Source organism: Balaenoptera borealis (assembly GCF_965194805.1).
Source record: "Balaenoptera borealis genome assembly, chromosome: 9".
Taxonomy (NCBI): domain Eukaryota; kingdom Metazoa; phylum Chordata; class Mammalia; order Artiodactyla; family Balaenopteridae; genus Balaenoptera; species Balaenoptera borealis.
The window spans coordinates 70,418,874-70,438,880 of record NC_138873.1 but is presented as its reverse complement, the minus strand read 5'-3'; the positions used below and the strand labels follow the sequence as shown (position 1 = coordinate 70,438,880).

The 20,007-nt window shown below is 40.7% G+C and overlaps 1 long non-coding RNA gene across 5 annotated transcripts in view; it reads left to right on the top strand.

The window, feature by feature from the left end:
* LOC309635153 overlaps positions 1-20,007 on the top strand; it is a 501,613-nt gene that overhangs the window by 359,043 nt on the left and 122,563 nt on the right. For 4 of the 5 annotated variants that reach the window (XR_014248666.1, XR_014248667.1, XR_014248669.1 and 1 more), the window contains exon 4: positions 11,043-11,184. The exons of the other annotated variant lie outside the window; for it this stretch is intronic. This is a non-coding gene — a long non-coding RNA (uncharacterized lncRNA). The remainder of the gene's footprint in view (positions 1-11,042; positions 11,185-20,007) is intronic. 5 annotated transcript variants of the gene reach the window in all.

The window sequence follows — 20,007 nt, the reverse complement described above, 5'->3', positions numbered from 1 at the left end:
CATTACTACTGATACATATGTACATTATCCTAAAAAGGTACATTCCTCAGCAAGGTGAAAAGGATTTGCACATGACAGAGTTCAAACAGGTTCATTGTCTGAACAAGAACATAGTGCACTATTTTGAGTCTTGCCTGTGGGCAGGATGCATATTTCAATTAGTCAATCAGCAAGTGATCACTGTATGTGCCCAGCACTCTGCAAGGCCTCATGCAGGATGCCAAGAAGGTTTCCTGCCTATGGGGAGCTTCTAATGTAGTTGGGAGGCCCAATTAACACTCACAGAATAATTAGGAACAATTAAATACAACACTGAAAATTATCGACCCAGAGTTCAACAGATGAAATCTGGATGTTGAGACCTCTCCCACCACCTTCCCCCGCCATCAGTACAATCGCAACTTCAGCTGGATGTGATCAATAAGCAAAATGGGGAAATGTCAGCAGCTCTTGCACAGGTAGGATGGTGTTGTATGGGAACAATTCTTGGCACAGTGGGATAAGATCCCTGATGTAAACTCAGAACTAACTCTTTGCCCAGCCCAACCTTATATGTTTTAGCCATTCTGTGTTCCCTTGAACTTCTGGCCCACCCTGATAACCAAGGCCTGAGCTCTTTTGCCACATTCAAGGACAACCTTTTTTAGAGTTTGAACTTGTTCTGTCTCGAACTCTGCATCTTGCTTGTTTCTGCAGAGCCCTGGCCTTTCACCTCTTCTCCCGACTGGACCTCTGACTTGCCCTTCTGCTGGAGTCTCAGTACTATTCCTCTGGTACTAATGGTGGCCATTTTAGTGGATATATTTTATATCCACCCATTGTATTAGGTTATCTCTCCACTGAGGGTAACATCTGACCCAGTCAAGCCTCTAGCCTGTCACAAAAATGCTTACCTGTGGGGCTGGGATTTCCTTGCAAAAGGCATCTGAACTCTTCATTCAATCCTTCCTATATTAACTTTTCAATCATTTGCTGAGAAATTACTAAACTGGGCACTGCGCTAGTTGTCAGAGTTATAGAAACGTTGAAACATGGTCCCTTCCGCAAGGAGTCAGTTCTCGGTCTAGTGTAGGAGACAGATAAGAATATAAGAAAGTTCAATGTCCTGAGTTAAAGTTTTGAGAGATATAATCGCAGGGCACTTTGCAAATACAGCTGTGGAACGTTGATCCATGCTGAGAGCATGTGTGTTGGGGGAGTGACAGTAGGATGAGGTCTCAGGAAAGGTTTCTGAGCAGAGCTGAACTAACAAATAATACCTGCTGAAATTTTTGAGCAGCCATGAAGATTACTGTCTTCTTACAAGGGGCTGGAAGATCCACACACATTTTTGTATTTGGGAATGAGTCGTTTCAGTCCCTTGTCATCTCAGTTGAATTGCTTGTGAGTAGGTGCAGGGTTAATAGCCATGCCTCTATTAAATGTTAGCAAGAGGAATACATTTATGAAAAATGCCTAGCATTTTGCTGGAATTGTCTCAGAAACCACCAAAGTGTGCTGATTCCTACCTGAGCCAGCACCTGTGGGGAAGCAAAATAGGATCTGAAGAGATGCAGATGTGGTGAACTTGTGTACTTCTTTTCTAAAGACGTAATTAATGCATGTGGCACAACATTCAAAAAAAAGGTGGTATGGTATGAAGGGAGTCTAATTCCTTCCCTGGCCCCCCATTCCCTAGTACTCTCTTTGGAGGCAGTCCATGTTACCAGTTTCTTATGCACCCAAGGATGGTCTATGCATTTAGAAGTGTGTATGAGTGTATGTATATATATATTCATATTTATATTCATATATCTTATATTCATATATATTCATATTTCCCCACATATAATAATTGTAGCACACCATTCTGTGCCTTGCTTTTTCTCACTTTATTACCTCATCAAATATTTGTTGCAAGTCTAATGTGTGCTATACATTGTTTTATGTGTTAGGAATACAACAGTAAGCAAAAGAAAAATCCATGCCCTCAGGAAGCTCGTATTTCAAAATATCTTTCCATATCACTACATTTGTTCCTGCTTCTTTTTAATAGTTTCATAATCTGTTTTTGCATGGATGTGCCATAATTTATTTTACCAGACCTTTATTTGTGGATACTTAGTTTGTTTCTAATCTCCTATCTAGTGGCTATCCTTGTATATAGAGTGCCTGGAAGAGAGCTTTCAATAAAGTAGGAACTCATTTGTTGAATGAATGGATAAATCCTTTCACACATGTACTGGTATATTTGGGGATAAATGACTAGAGGTTGAATCCATAAGTCAAAGGGTACGTGCATTTTAAATTTCAAAAGATATTGCTAAATTTTCTCAATTTATGTTTGAAACAATTTGTACTCTCACCAACAATATATTCGAGTAAAGTCCTGTTTCTCCTTACCACCATATGTCAATCTGATGAGTTAAAATGCTATGCCGTTTAATTTTAATTTGTATTGCCCAGAATAAAACTAAGCATCTTTTCTTATGCTGAGAGGTCATTTGCTTTTTTTCTGTGACCCATCTATTCACACCCTCTACTCTTCTACTGCATCGATGGTCTTCTACTTATTGGTTGTAGAGCTCATTATATATCAAAAAAAAATTCCTTTGCTGTGATATGAGTTGCAAATATTTTTCTCAGTCTGTTAGTCTTCTTTTGATTCTGCCAATGAATTTTTGCAATGTTGTATACATTTTCTTTATTTTTCTGTAACTGAGTTTACATAAAATTCAATCGTCTGTTTCATGGCTTTTACCTTTTGTGTTAAGAAAGATCTTCTTCCCTCTGAAAAAATTTTTTAAATTCTATGACTTCTTCTTGCACTTTTATGCTGTTATTTTTTACAGTTAAGTCTTTGATACATATGAAATTTAGCGTGAACATGTGAAGTAGGGATCTCATTTTTTTCAGATGGTTATCCCATCCCATTTCCCAATAACATTGATTGAGTTGTCTATCTTTTATTTCCTGATATGAAAACATCACTATTATCATTTTTATCACATATCTTCTTAACTAAATATTGTAATATTTTCATCTTTTTTTTAGATTTTTCAGTCTGCTCTACTAAGCTGAGATTCAGTTGGGCTTTAATCTGGCTGCCTGTAAAAGAAAACCCAAATAATAGTTGTTTAAACAAGACAGGATTTTATTTCTCTCTCACGTAATATGAAGGTTGGAGGAAGCAGTCAGCACTGTAGCAGTGGTGGTACAATATCATAAATATACCAAATTCTCTCCATCATTCTGCTGTGAAAACTTTAGTGCTGGCTTCCAGCCTCAAGTGCCTCATGGTGACAGTGTGGCTGCTGTAGTTCCAGCAATCATATATAAATTTTAAGCAGAGTACAGCCACTGTGGAAAACAGTATGGAGGTTCTTCAAAAAACTAAAAATAGAACTACATATGATCCCCTTTTGATCCCACAACTCCAATCCTGGGTATACATCTGAAAAAAAAAAAAAGAAAATGTAATTCAAAAAGATACATGCATCCCAACGTCACAGCAGCATTATTTACAATAGCCAAGATATGGAAGCAACCTAAGTGGGATGAAGAAGGTGTGGCATTATATATACACAACACACACACACACACACCACACACACATATATACACAATGGAATACTACTCAGCCATAAAAAAGGATAAAAATTTGCCACTTGCAACAACATGGATGGACTTGGAGGACATTATGCTTAGTGAAATAAGTCAGACAGAGAAAGATAAATACTGTATGTTATCACTTATATGTGGAACCTATAAAATGAAACAAACTAGTGAATATAACAAAAAAGAAACATGCTCACAGATAAAGGGAACAAACTACTGGTTACCAGTGGGGAGATGAAGGGCGGAGGGGCAAGGTACAAGTAGGGGGTTAAGAGGTACAAACTACTATGTATAAAATAAGTATGCTGCAAGGATATATTGTACACATTGTACATTAGCATTCTCACCTTGGCATCTGGATAAATCAGTAGTTGGGATGAGAACTAGGAGTCAGAGGATGGGCTTAGCACAACAGCATCTCGATGCCTCCACCCGCCCTCTCCTCTCCTCATTACATCCTCAGCCATGCGCTTAGTCTGTTGTTCTTCCCCTTACTCCTTATTCATGCATTCATTCCAAAAATAACCACTTAACACTTACTGCATGCCCAGCAATGTGCTAGCTTCTGAGGATACAGCAGAGAGCAAGACAAAAGGTCTACCTTTGTGGAGCTTAGTAGTAAGCAGAGAAGACACGCTGTTAACTAACCAAATTACAATAAAGTGTCTAACTGTGTCTACCCCATCTCACTGTCATTCACCTCCAAAGTCTACATCTTTTCCCCCCTCTCTATCTAGGCATATGGAAACTAGGGGTGAGGGGGTAGACGAGGAACAGAGGAGGTGACTCTTTTCCTATGTTCTCCAAACCTTGTACTTTTGGGGGTAGAGTACTCACTTTTCAATTTAATGTTAAAGATTTTTTTTAATTTCCAAACTTAAGTTACAATTCACATCATAGCGTCATCTTACAAATTGTATAGCATTTTAGAGTTTGCAAAGTCCTTTTACAGTCATTACCACCTTAGACTCAAAACAATACTGTGAGATGAATGATCCATTTTATGGAGGAGAAAACCAAGGCTCCTGGAAGCTAAGCTATTTGTATCATTAGTGGTAGAGCTGAAACTTGAACTCTTCTGTCTGATTTATAATGGTTAGGGCATATTCTAGATTTAAACCTGACTTTGCCTCAGTGATGCTTCATAGACCACCTATTGCTCTAGGAAAATGTTAACAATCATAGCTTGTGTTACTTTAGTAAATCATTACAGAGACAGTGATTACATTTTATCTTGGCTGTTTTCAGGAATTACACTGCAGGTGGCACACCGAAATATGCAAACACAGGGATGCGTTTGCCAAGTGGTTTCCTAGAAGCTGCCTGTTTTTGATTCCCTTGCAACACTAGTAGTGGCTGGAGGTCAGCAAGAGGGGGCAGGACAGGAGACTATTAGGAGACTGCAGGAGCGAGGGCCCTAACATAACTGCAGCACTCAGAGTTCCATGACATCAAGTGGGTTGAATCTGGGAGATGGTAAGAAAAGGTGTCAAGAATCCCAGGGCTCGTTACAGTGAGAGTTAACCAGCAGGAGGACAAAAACCAACAAGACTGGGCCTCAGGCTGGCTTCGTGGGCCTGTGACCTGTGCAGTCCCTTGAGGAATAGTGCTTAAAAGGGACCTGTGATCAAGAGAGCCCCAAACTGGGTTTAACCTTCTGCTGTTGCTATCTTGAAATTCTTGATAATTACATCTTTATACATTTAGTACAATGGGGCGATGAAAGATGCAGAGGAAGGAGATATGTGAAATATGCTTGTGGTCAATCATTTCCCTCCTCACTTGCTTATAGCACTCACCATGGCCCGTGAGCACAAGATGCCTGTGGGCACAGGGTGTCTCTGAAAACAGGGTGTCCATGAGCACAGGATGCCAAAACACTGGATGCCCTTGAGCACAGGGGGCCCTGTGAGCACAGGATACAATGAGCAGAGGGTGCCCACGAACACAGGATTCTACGAGCCCAGGGTGTCCATGAGTACAGGGTGCTATCAGCACAGGGTACCCATGATTAGAGGGTGCATGGGAGATCAGTGAGACTCAAGGCGGGGACAAGGTAAGCGTGTTACATCTAGGATGGATTGAGAGGAGATGGTGACAATCCTGATAATCCATGCTTTCCATTCTTGAAGAACTAGCTTCAAGCACAGAAAGAAGGCAATAGCGTCCTAAGAAACACAAAGACCAAGGATCTCTATCACCTTCTTTCCCACTCCTGTACCTCCCTGCATTAGCCAACCACTTATGCTGAAATGATGGCATAGAAGGAAAGGGAAAGATGGGGTAACCCAGAGTTTCTTCTCATTTCGCTCCTTCCTTTCTCATCAGCAAGCCAAAAAGATAGTTAGATCATATATGCATATATAAACAAGTGAAAGAAAAACAGGTGATTTTGTTTTGTGCAGTTTTTCCCACTCTTCCGGTTAGAAAAACATACATATGCTTGTACCAGTTCTGATATACAAATCGTGTAATTTTGGTGATGCTGCATATGAAATAAGTGCTCTTGTATTTTCATTTAAAACTGGCGTTGCACAATATCAAGATGAATGGTCAAATTCAGGCTATAAATTAAAATTAAAAATATTTCTTTATTTATAATAACATTAAATACTAAATTAAAAAAAATTCCATGACGAGTGAAGAGAGAAGCCATGGAAGAAAGGCAAAGTTTGTATACAAGCACTTTTTTTTTTTTGTTAATTAGGTCACATAGCATTTACATTTTTATTTATTTATTTATTATTATTTTTGGCTGTGTTGGGTCTTCGTTTCTGTGCGAGGGCTTTCTCCAGTTGTGGCGAGCAGGGGCCACTCCTCATCGTGGAGCGCGGGCCTCTCACTGTCGTGGCCTCTCATTACGGAGCACAGGCTCCAGACTCAGGCTCAGTAGTTGTGGCTCACGGGCCCAGTTGCTCTGCGGCATGTGGGATCTTCCCAGACCAGGGCTCTAACCCGTGTCCCCTGCATTGGCAGGCAGACTCTCAACCACTGCGCCACCAGGGAAGCCCACATACAAGCACTTTTAGAGCACGTTTTCTCCTGCTTTTGGAATAAGGTTCCTGCATTTTCACTTTGCACTGGGTTCCACAAATGATGTAGCCAGGCCTGGTCCTCCCACACAGGGTAGAGAAATCTTCAGCACCCTGGAAGGCCTGAAAACATCAGGGAGAGCTCAAGAGTCAGTGATTTTGTGTTTGGGTCAAACTAGAGGATATTCATTAAAGGAGGCCCAGGCAAGTGCATCTGGAGCCTGGGGGACAGTCAAGTCACCTTGATACAGACCCTAACTGGCCGCAGAGGCGTGTAGTACCCAATGAGGCTTCCTAGTCATTTTCTGGCCTTTGGGTGGCTTCTGTGAGCACCCTGGAGGGAACGGGCCCAGGAAGAGGAAACGGCGGCTGCTAGCAGCTCCAAGAACCAGGTGGCTGTGAGGTGCAGTGTCTGAGTCGAGGTGTTTCTGACAACCTGTCAACTTCTCGTACTAAATATTATTGCTACACTTGAGCGCCGAACACTTGAGGTCAGCCAAATCATGTTTTGTGAGTTTTCAAGTAGCCCAGGGAAACAGTTCTCCTTGTACCAGATGTCGAAGCAATAAAACATCATGAAAGCTTTGGCTCTGCCAACCCCAGGGTACATGAGTGCAGTGAGACAGGAAAGCAAAGCTGTTGCTGGAGACTGGATCTGAACCGCCAACCCCAGGGTACATGGGTGCAGTGAGACAGGAAAGCAAAGCTGTTGCTGGAGATTGGATCTGAACCGCCAACCCCAGGGTACATGGGTGCAGTTAGACAGGAAAGCAAAGCTGTTGCTGGAGACTGGATCTGAACCGCCAACCCCAGGGTACATGGGTGCAGTGAGACAGGAAAGCAAAGCTGTTGCTGGAGATTGGATCTGAACCCCATGTGGGCAGCAGCTGGCAAGCATGAACGCTAAATGCATCTAAACCTCACAGTCCTCTCTGTTTGCATCTGGCAAGTAGGGCGAAACTCATAGGCTTTCCCGGACAGAATGCTCCTTGCTTCCCACCCTCAGCTTCTGACTTGGAGCCTGTCCCCACGGACACTTTCCCTCCTTCCTTCGTGCTGTCACATCACCGACAGGGAGAGGGGTGTATATCCATGCAAAACCAACCGTTATGGCAAACTGTCCTTAACATCTTTCATTTGCCTCTTGTTGAGCTTCACTAACAGTGCTAACAGCCTACGATAATAAATACGCACCATATAAGGATTTTCGCCAAATTTAAATAACGACTCAAGAAGTCTCAGAACTTCTTCTCCCCACCCTTACTTTTACCCACACGTTGGATACTCCTTTGGGAAGATACACTCTTTTTAAACCTTGGGAGTAACCAAGGCAATAGTGTGCTGAGTAGGAAATACACTGCCTTTAGTATCAGAACTTGCCACTAGGGCACCTGAAAAAGTTATTTTACATCAGTGAGCCTCCTCTATCAAATGGGGAAAGAAGTTCCCTTCCTCTGTAGATTGTGTGGGTATGGCTTTGTTAGTGGTGGGGTCTATGCAAGTGTTAGTTATCGTTATTACAGTTGGTACTTAAATTTCTGTTGAATTGTTGAATCTTCAAGGAAACCTGGTGAAGAAGTCCCCTGAGTCATTACTCTGATTGTCCTAACCTCTGCTTGGCATTAGATGTCCCAAAGGCAAAAAATGACCGAGGAGAAAGGATGAGGGCCAGCGGCTAGAACATCCTGGCTAATTCTCAAAACAAATTTGACATACTCAAGACTGACATACTTGAAACTGATTAAGAGGTGTGTTGGGACATGGCCAGTAGCAAAAAAGAAATACTAAAGACAAATTTACAGCTCAAAGAAATCCCTTCACCTTATGCAGTTCACATGTGTTCTTTTAGAATTGTAAATACTTTTAAAATCAGTCTGTCTTCATTCTGTAGGTGGCACAAAATTCTATTAAATTCCATAGCAAAAAATTTGACAAACTGATTGTTAGAAAGAGGTAACAGTAATTAATGTTTGTAACATGTCTTAGTCTTTACAAAGCACTTCTTTAATCATAATGCATTTGTTTCTCACAGTAACCTTGTGGGAGTAGTAATTATTGTTTACCTGTTTTATCGGTGACAATACTGGGCTCAGTATCTTATCAAGGAGAACTAAAAATTGGCAGGACTGCAACTTGAACCCAGGTCTTTTCACTCCAATATCCATGAAGTTTAATAAAAAGTACAGTTAATAGTCAGATACTGTGACTAGAGACGGAACTAGCCCAGCACTCAGGGATTCTGGTTCCACCTCTGTCACCATGTAGAGTTGCCTCAGTCCCTCCCTTTCACTAGGTCTCAGTTTCTTCATCGGCAAAATGAAGAGGCTCAGTGGAGCACCCCGGAGTTGTCTCCCGTTCCTTCATCACTTGATCGGTGGGAAGAAAAAAAAAATGCAATTGAACAGCATTGAAAAGAAATGACTTCGATGCTGTCTATTTCAGAAAATGTGTTTTTTGTTTGGCTTATGGGAGGAGGAGGGCAAATAGGAACAGCCAAGCAAGTGCCAGGACTAGTCCAGGCAAATTTTCTCACCCAGCATAAGTCCTGCAGGGGAAGAAATCCCACCGGGCATTTGGAATTCATGGCGGACCTGAAGAGGAAGCAGCTGTCGTTGTGCACCCTGCACACACTCCAGTCTCTGAGCCTGAAGTTAGGAGGAGGCTCCATCAGGAGGGTGGGAGTTGATCCCCAGCTAATAAATGAAGGTTTCAGAGGCACTGAACCCGCTCCACATGCATCGTGCCTTTCCCAGAGGGGTGCATACTCGTTAGTCGTAAATAAGTCCTGTGAAATGCCTCCCACGTTCCATGTGAATATTTCAAGCATCGTGCTTAGCCAAGACAAAAAAAAGAAGAAGAACAAAAACAAAAGAGATCTTTACCTTTTAAGCTTTAAATTTGTTTGCTTGTTTATTACCAGATTTAATCTCCTGAAAGAAATTTTGGCATGACATCTTTAAAATTGCTCCTCTCTGACATTTATAGGCAAGGCCCAAATAGTCAGGCCAAGACTGGGGCTTCTGGGGCCCCGTCTACTCTTTATATTTCTTCCCCTTCCAGGTACTGGAGGTCTTCTCATACTGGAGGTCAGGCAAAGTGCTGTGAGAGAAATCTGTGGTGGGGAAGCAGGTTTCCCTAGGGCCGTGAGCACCCAGGCATGCAAGTCGTTGGGATGTATTTCTACAGCTGTGTTACTCCCCATTTATTTATGCGGCAAAACTTTACTGAGCAGCCCTTAGGTATCAGGCACTGTTCTACACATTAGTGGAGGCAGGAGCGGGAAGACGAATAAGATACCGTTTAACTAGTGGTTACCAGTGGGGAGAGGGGCAGGGGGATGGACAAGATAGGGAAAGGGGATTAAGAGACAAAAACTACTAGGTTTAAAATAGATAAGATACAAGGATGTAACATACAGCACAAGAAATATAGCCAATATTTTATAATAACTTTAAATGGAGTATAATCTATAAAAATATCAAATCACTGTGTTGTACCCCTGAAACTAATGCAACATTGTAAATCAACTATACTTCAATAAAAAAAGGACACAGTTTTGTCTCAAGGAACCCTCAGTTTTAGTGAGAGAGACAGCTAGGTAAAGGCATCTAAGGAAACATTGCAAAATGTGTGCTTGGAGAACATAAAGGGGTCAGGCATACAGCAGAGGACAGAAGGCTGCCTGAGAGAAGGGAATTCCGAAAAGCCTCAGAGAGCAGATGACATTTGAACTGGGTTTTGAGGGAAGAGTTTCACCTAAAGAGAAGGGATAGGCGAGGAGAAGAATCTTCTAGAGAGAGATTAAGGCATGTTCAAGGCAGGGAGGTGAAAGAACATGGTCTCTTCTGGGAGCCTGGCCCTCCCTCCTTTGCATGGCAGGCGCCCAGGGTTTACGTGTGGAAGAGTTGTGATATTAGCCTGACAGTTTGAACAGCAGCCAGAAGGTGAAGGGGGCTTGTATTCTACCAGGCTGGGGGGTTGGATTTTTTTCTCAAGGCAATGAGAACCCTGCTTTTGGATGATCGTTCTGGCAGAAACACTGAGTTGGCCAAAAAGTTCGTTCGGGTTTTTCAGTAAGCTGTGACGGAAAATAGAAAGGATGGATTAGAGGGAAGACAGGCTAGAGAAACTTAGATCGGTCGTATAGAGGCAAAGGAGGGGGCACATATGAGAGAGATACAGGAGGCCAAATTGGGAGGACTTGATGTCCTGCTGCACAGACCCAATAAGCCACACGGTCACGGGGCTTGGGAATGGGACGTGATCATGACCGGAGAGGGTGATGAGCCTTGCGTGTCCTTGATTGTTGGGTTAACAAATCCTAAGTGAGTGATTTGTTGGTATGGGGGCCTGGGGTCAGGGGTGATCGGGGAAGTGGGTGCAGCGGTGGTAAGCCTTCTTCCCTCTCTCCAGGAGCTTGTCATCTGCCTCGCTGTTCAAGGGGTGACCTGAGGTCTGTGGGCCGGCAACGTCAGCATCGCCTGGCACCTTGTGCAGCATCTCGGGCCCCACCGGCTTTACCGAGTGAGACGCTACTTTCTAACAAGATCCCCAGGTCAGTTACACACACGTTAAAGTTTGGCCAAGGCTAACTCTTAGAACTTTTTCCATTGGCAGGAGGATTGTAGAGGGAGTAACAGCAAAGAAATAGCATTAGGCATAAAACAAAAGTGCCAAAAATTCCAGTGGTTCATCACAAGATTGTGGAGCCATACATTGATGTTTCTGTTTGTCCTGAAGTTTATACCTGCTGGGAACTATGCCTAATTACTAATCGTGACTCTCTGATGTTTTTCCACTTCACTTCATATTTCTACTGCTATCCTTTATGTACATGGGACACTTAAAGGTACTTAAAAGGTTGTAAAGTGAGTTAAGCTATTTTGAGAACAACTAAGATAACAAAATAAACAAAAAATAACAAACTTGATCTCTGGCATCTTCAGAAACTTGTTATTCCTGGGATATAAGGAGCTGGTGAGTATGGCTTTAATAAAGACTGAGCTAAACTCTCCAACTTCTAGGTCAGAGAAGAGACTCACAAAGTCAGGGTCACGTGGTACCAGGGCTTGGTTGGGAGCCGCGCAGCTCCAGGCAAGGAGCAAGAGACTGAATCATTGTGACATCTCTATTAAGCCTCAGGAACTGTGTTTTGCTCAAGGCATGAATTTTGGGGGTTGGCTGTGGCTCTTGCCTTTTCAGCCTCTCATCCATTTTGTTAGGACGGATTTACTGGGGTGAAAATTTGATATGGATCCAGAAATCTACGGACAAATAGTAATAACATTTGATGGAAGTTGTAAAGATGACTCGGGCCCGTAAAAGAAAAGGGCTCTGCAAAATGCCTAAAGCACACCAAGATAAAGAACAGAATATGTTGCCTTCTCATAAGCTTAAAATGGCATTCAGCTCTAGGAACAGGCTTAATCTAAGCTTTGACATGCGCCATCAAACTCAAGACTTCCAAAGTCTGATGATGTATTAGTTGTACCAAGATCATGGGAGAAGGTAGATCACATTCAATTGCCCCCATGATGACTGGAATGACTATGTGTTGGAGTGGAGAAGTGACAAAGAAGAATGCATGAACTTCAGAAGCGCTGAAGTGATGCAGTCTAAACAAATCACAGGTGACTTTAGTGACAATGTGAAATTGTTTTTCCAGTACATCATAAACGATAGGGATATTCTGTTCTGAACTATTCTTGTTTCTACGAGCCCCAGTTGTGAAGAGAATGTATTTATTAGGGACAGGACAAAGACCTTGAAACAGTCAGAAACAGCAGAGTCCATAACTACTTTGACAGAATGGCTAGTTTCCATTACAGAAATTACTTTGGGGTGGTTTTTAATAGCACTGTCCTGGGGGGCACTTTGCACTTAGTTACTTCACTCAGTTTTCTCATCTGTAAGGTGAGATGCATCCTAGAGTAGACTGAATGGATCCATCAAACCATCCTGTGGTTATTTCTCCAGTTCCTGGGTGTACAGTAAATAATTATGCTCCTATTTTAGCTCCTTAAAGGGTGGAGTTTAGGATACTGTGGTAGCAAGAGTGGAAAGAAAGTCTCCTCTCTCCACCCTCCCGTACCAAAATTGCAAAGACATGGGAGGAAGGCGGAAGGGTGGTGAATACCTTCACATTTTCATTTTATCCACTTGTTTGACCTGTGCAGAAGATGTGGGATTAGCAATGAATTATTCCAAGTTTAATTAACTGGTGGCTTGAATTATATTTTCTTCCCTAGATATAATATTTTCACCAGCATAAATACACAAATTCTCTGACACCTGTTTGGTAGCTACAGACCTGGCCACCTCCAAACTCATATTTAACCCTACTTCAGGGAGTGGGATCTAACTTTGTGAGAGAAGAACAAAGAGAAAGGGCTGGATGTTGCAAACTCTAAGTAGGGGAAAGTTAATTCCTCATGGTGAAAACTTTGACCAATGGGGAATATTTGACAGGAGGGATCCAGGCAGATCAATAGCAGACCTCAAGAAGAATGTCCTATGACTTGTAGATATGTGCATCCAGAGTGAGGGTGGAAAATCTCTGTGAGAATTCAAGGGCATACCTCCTGTTTCTTTTAGGAAAGGAAGGCTATAACTGGTGGATAGACTTCCAGACCAGACCTCGAAAGTATTTAATCCATTTTGTAGCTACTCTGAGAGATCTGGCAGGACTGGAGATTAGCTAGGTGCTAAGCCTGAACTCCCCAGGGAGCCCCTAGAGCCCCTGGGCTGTATGTTATCCTCTGGGCCTGGCAGCCAAAGCTGGGAGTGCTGGGAATGGGGAAGATGGAAAGGACACTCAGCCTGGTAGTAAGAGAGGGCGTGGGGAGGGGTGGGCAGATGAGGAGCGCCCGTCACTCCATGTGAAGGCTTGCCGGGCAGCAGAAAATCTTCAGTTGTCAGCTTACTGCTAGTGAAGACCCAGTAAAGCAGATGCTTGATTTGCCCAAAAATAGAAAGGTGAACGGGAGGGAGATATTCTAGGGTAAGGAAAGCAGTGAAGTGGTGTTTTGTTTTGTTTTCCTTCTCTTTTTTTCTTTGTTTTATAATATACTTGTCTCAATTGACATTATTTTTAAAGAGACTGCTTCTGTGCTGGGAAAGGAGAGTGTTCTGATGTGCAGATTTGGGCCATTAAATGAATAGAAAGGAAGGCCATTTTCATCCATCCCCCAAGCTCCTCAAATTTTTAAGTTCTTATTTTTGTTCTTATTTGAAAAGAGGTGACTCTTTTCCCAGATGGACTTATTACCTGTAGAAAAAGACACAGTGGAGGACATTGAGAATTTGGAAGGAAGAATATTGATAACTTCATAGAATGTTTGCTGAGGAAATACATATATATGTAAATATATAAATATAAATTTATAGAAATATATATATATATATATATATATATATATATATATATATATATATATATATGTTTTTAGGTAAGTACCAAAAGGAATGTTTGGTTTTCTTCCTTTACCCTTCAAAGTACATTCTTATTAGGTTTTCTGTAAGATTAAATAACAAGGGAATGGGCAAGGTAAACATAGGGCTTGGAAAATTACTTTTTGTTGGAAAAACTACATTGGCTTAATCCTAACCTGCACTTAAACCAGGGCAGCACACAGCTACACAATTTAACATCGTAAACTGTGTCCTGATGCTTCTGATGTCCATAATAGCCCTTTCTCATGGCCAACACATATTTTAGCTTCTCAAACCTTTTTAATTACAAGGATGTTTCTATGCTATCTAGTAAGAAAGTCTCCACTAGAGAAAATGTGATGCCCAGATAAGAAGTATTTCTTCTTTCCTTTTATTGTTCTGGTAAGTATTCCAGAAGGATAGCTCAAAAATCAGTGACAGCTGCCTTTCAAGAAGACATTCTGTCAAATTAAACAATATAGTGTTTTCCGTTGTGACGGGAAATTCCTACTTTTAATAGAATTGTCACAAAATCTCATCACCAACTACAGACAGGTACATGGTTTAGTTGTGAGTCACCAGAGTTAGCACTGGCTAGAGACCTTACCTGAGGGACCAAACTTAGTAAGAAGAGAATGAGAGACACTTGTGGTTTTGGTGGAATGCCCATGTGGGTTCTGTTTATGCAGGACTAGAGTGACTTGAAGGTCTGCTTTCTCTGTTGATGTTTTACATCTATCTTAGTTTTACTAGAATCTCTTGAGGTTATCAGTTGATGTTCTTTTGGCCAGGGATCTGTGTCAAGCAACGTTTTGTAGTTCTCAGGATATTTGGTAACCTACAAAAACCTTTCTATGAGGAAATGTCCTTAGAAAAACAATCCTGTTTAAATTCTTTGGCAGAAAATTTCCATCAGTACACTCATAAATGCAGACTCCCATCTACTCTAATCTGTTTACTCATTTATTTATTAATATAAAATAAATTCCAAGTTCAATATTATTGAATTATCTTTAATATTATAAGAATTATCTTTAAATTCTTATGTTTATTACATTATTACAATCATTAAATTTTTATTATTTCAAATGTCATAAATAATTCATAACAGTGGAAATAATCATTAACTGCTATTCATTTCACAGCATCCCAAATTTCACATGGTTTTGCTGTTGTTAAGTCACCCTTGAGCATCACTTTTATATTGTTTTGGTAATATGACCATCAACCTGTATTTATTTTTCTATCACATAGCTCTCATAACTAAAATATGGCAGCTAAAACCAACCTCTCCCTGGATTCATGGTTCCTAAGAAAGTCAAAATCTTGTATGAAACCAACTCTCTGCTTTCTCTGTTCCTAGGAAAAAAACACTAAATAGTTCAGGTTGGGTCCTATATTCATGATCAAAGTTGGAAGAGTACTTATTACCCACTTTTATTTTCCACAAAGAGAGATATTTTCCTTAACATCCCTTACTCTGCCCTACCCAGGGCAAGAGATTTGAGTTTTCCAATTCTAGAGTTTGAGGGTAGAATCTGACTGTGACCCCCGGCTCGGTCCTTTCCTCTGCCCTTTCTTGTTGTGATGTGTCCAGCTGCAGAAAGCACACATTCTGCTCTGCTCCTCTAAGTTGTCTAAATTTCAGGGGGCAGGGTCAACCTTTGTAGGGAGATGGTGAACAGAGGTGTCCTTAAGTGAGCCTCCCCAGATCCCAACATCTGGTACATGGGCTGAGGATCTTGAGAAATAAACAAGGAGTTGAACTTGGGGAGAAAAGTAACACTCACAGAGATTGAGACTTTGGAATGGGTCAGGCCATGTTTTTATTGTGTCCAGTTTGGCATCTGCAGGTGTCTGTATTGTGCGATGCTGCTAGTTACTACAATTGTGGATGGAGTTGGATGTTGGTGAGATGGGCTTTTAACTTGTGTGGCCAGGGCAAGTGAGTTTAGGTTTTAAAGTTTGGCCTGCTTCAGTTTGGCTTGCTAATAAAGAAGGCTGGGATGGGATTAGATCCTTCATGTGTTGGTTAAACAATCAGCATGTACTGCATCAACAGTATTTTTCAGCCGGGTTGATAGGCAGGAGCTTTAACTTTCATGGGATCTAAGTTCTGCACACCTTACAGAGCACTCATGAGGCTCAAGATTTCAGTTTTTCCTGCCAGGTCGAAGGAGGCAGTCTAAATTCCATTTTGCACTCTAGACCAAGGAACACAAAGGAGGCTCTAGGCTAAGGTTGGGTGAATGTGGCTTATTCATAAACTTGGGTTATTCCCTGTTGTGTTATTTAAAACTGACTCTGGATTTCTTACTGACAGTATCTCTATCCTTAGCTTTGGTTTTCAGAGAGCCAAGCTCTAAGTCTAACCATAGAAGTGTGGTAGACTTTATTAATAAAATAATAAAGAGAGTTTGGAAGCTCTTATTACAATAAAAAATATGCCATATTTTTCAATGGATATAAATAAATTAATAAATTTGTTGTGGACCCAGAAGCTAGGCAGATAATGAAAAAGGTCCTTTCTAGGTATTCTCTGTTTCCAAGCATAAGATTTGCTTAGAAAGTCAAGAAGGAGCTGGAGGGATCTCAAAATCGTTCTTCAAAAAGACATAGAGGGCTATGTGCTCTCTGAGCAGCAGGAAGAAATGGGAGCAGGAAGAAGTGTGACTGATGGAAACTAAGACATAGAAGCTCACGTATAGCTTGGTGACATCTTGGGCTGCTGGATGAAACCCTCTGTTGCATTTAAGTGTAACCAGGGCGGAGTCAAGACGGCATACTAGGAGGATGCAGAATTCGCGTCTCCTCACAACTAGGGCACCTACCAGGCACAGGAGGGGGACCACAGACACCTAAGGGGATGGGAGGAACCCCCAGCGAGTGGTTGTTTCAATTATAGTTTTATTTTTCCTAATATAATTTTTATCTTTCTAATTCTATTTTATTTTTTATTCTTTGATATAGTACTGCTCCTTTTTTTCTTTCTTTCTTTTTTTTTCTTTCTTTTTTTTAACCGAGCCATGAAGCTTGTGGGATCTTGGTTCCCAGGCCAGAGGTCAGGCGCGAACTCCTGTGCTGGGAGCTCTGAGTCCCAACCGCTGGACTAACAGAGAACCTCAGACCCCAAGGAATATCAATTGGAGTGACACCTCCCGGAGATCCTTATCTCAGCACCAAGACCCAGCTCTATCCAACTGCCTGCAAACTCCAGTACTGGACCTCTCAAGCCAAACAACCAATAAGACAGAAATACAGCACAACCTATCAAAAACAAAAAAAAAAAAAAAAAAAAAAAAACGACAAAAAAATATGTTACAGAAGAAGGAGCAAGGTAAAAACCTACAAGACCACAAATAAGGAAGAAATAGGCAACCTACCTGAAAAAGAATTCAGAGTAATGATAGTAAAGATGATCCAAAATCTCGGAAACAGAATGGAGAAAATACAAGAAACATTTAACAAGGATCTAGAAGAACTAAAGAGCAAACAGTGATGAGCAACACAATAAATGAAATTAAAAATTCTCTAGAAGGAATCAATAGCAGAATAACTGAGGCAGAAGCATGGATAAGTGACCTGGAAGATAAAATAGTGGAAATAACTACTGCAGAGCAGAATAAAGAAAAAAGAATGAAAAGAATTGAGGATAGTCTCAGAGACCACTGGGACAACATTAAACACACCAACATTTGAATTATAGGGGTCCCAGAAGAAGAAGAGAAAAAGAGAGGGACTGAGAAAATATTTGAAGAGATTATAGTTGAAAACTTCCCTAATATGGGAAAGGAAATAGTTAATCAAGTCCAGGAAGCCCAGAGAGTCCCATACAGGATAAATCCAAGGAGAAACACACCAAGACAAATATTAATCAAACTATCAAAAATTAAATACAAAGAAAAAATATTAAAAGCAGCAAGGGAAAAGCAACAAATAATATACAAGGGAATTCCCATAAGGTTAACAACTGATTTTTCAGCAGAAACTCTGCAAGCCCGAAGGGAGTGGCAGGACATATTTAAAGTGCTGAAAGGGAAAACCTACAACCAAGATTACCCAGCAGGGATCTCATTCAGATCTGACGGAGAATTAAAACCTTTACAGATAAGCAAAAGCTAAGAGAATTCAGCACCACTAAACCAGCTTTACGACAAATGCTAAAGGAACTTCTCTAGGCAGGAAACACAAGAGAAGGAAAAGACCTACAAAAACAAACCCAAAACAATTAAGAAAATGGTAATAGGAACATACATATTGATAACTACCTTAAATGTAAATGGATTAAATGCTCCAACCGAGACATAGACTGGCTGAATGGATACAAAAACAAGACCCATAATATATGCTGTCTACAAGAGACCCACTTCAGACCTAGGGATACATACAGACTGAAAGTGAGGGGATGGAAAAAGATATTCCACGCAAATGGAAATCAAAAGAAAGCTGGAGTAGCAATGCTCATATCAGAGAAAATAGACTTTAAAACAAAGACTATTACAAGAGACAAAGAAGGACACTACATAATGATCAAGGGATCAATCCAAGAAGAAGATATAACAATTGTAAATATTTATGAACCCAACATGGGAGCACATCAATGCATAAGGCAAATGCTAACAGCCATAAAAGGGGAAATTGACAGTAACACAATAATAGTAGTGAACTTTAACACCCCACTTTCACCAATGGACAGATCAACCAAAATGAAAAAAAATGAAAACACAAGCTTTAAATGACACATTAAACAAGATGGACTTAATTGATATTTATAGGACATTCCATCCAAAAAGAACAGAATACACTTTCTTCTCAAGTGCTCATGGGACATTCTCCAGGATAGATCATATCTTGGGTCACAAATCAAGCCTTGGTAAATTTAAGAAAATTGAAATCGTATCAAGTATCTTTTCCGACCACAGCGCTATAAGACTAGATATCGATTACAGGAAAAAATCTGTAAAAAATACAAACACATGGAGGCTAAACAATGCACTACTAAATAACCAAGAGATCATTGAAGAAATCAAATAAAGAATCAAAAAATACCTAGAAACAAATGACAATGAAAACACAACTACCTGAAAACTATGGGATGCAGCAAAAGCAGTTCTAAGAGGGAAGTTTATAGCAATACAAGCCTACCTCAAGAAACAAGAAAAATCTCAAATAAACAAACTAAACTTACACCTAAAGCAATTAGAGAAAGAAGAACAAAAAAACCCAAAGTTAGCAGAAGGAAAGAAATCATAAAGATCAGGTTAGAAATAAATGAAAAAGAAATGAAGGAAATGCTAACAAAGATCAATAAAACTAAAAGCTGGTTCTTTGAGAAGATAAACATAAATAATAAACCACTAGCCAGATTCATAAAGAAAAAAAGGAAGAAGACTCAAATCAGTAGAATTAGAAATGAAAAAGGAGAAGTAACAACTGACACTGCAGAAATACAAAGGATCATGAGGCATTACTACAAGCAACTCTATGCCAATAAAATGGACAACCTGGAAGAAATGGACAAATTCTTAGAAATGCACAACTTTCTGAGACTGAACCAGGAAGAAATAGAATATATAAACAGACCATTCACAAGCAGTGAAATTGAAACTGTGATTAAAAATCTTCCAACAAACAAAAGCCCAGGACCAGATGGCTTCACAGGCTAATTCTATCAAACATTTAGAGAAGAGCTAACACCTATCCTTCTCAAACTCTTCCAAAATATAGCAGAGGGAGCAACATTCCCAAACTCATTCTATGAGGCCACCATCACCCTGATACCAAAACCAGACAAAGATGTCACAAAAAAGAAAACTACAGGCCAATATCACTGATGAACATAGATGCAAAAATCCTCAACAAAATACTAGCAAACAGAATCCAACAGCGCCTTAAAAGGATCATACACCATGATCAAGTGGGGTTTATCCCAGCAATGGAAGGATTC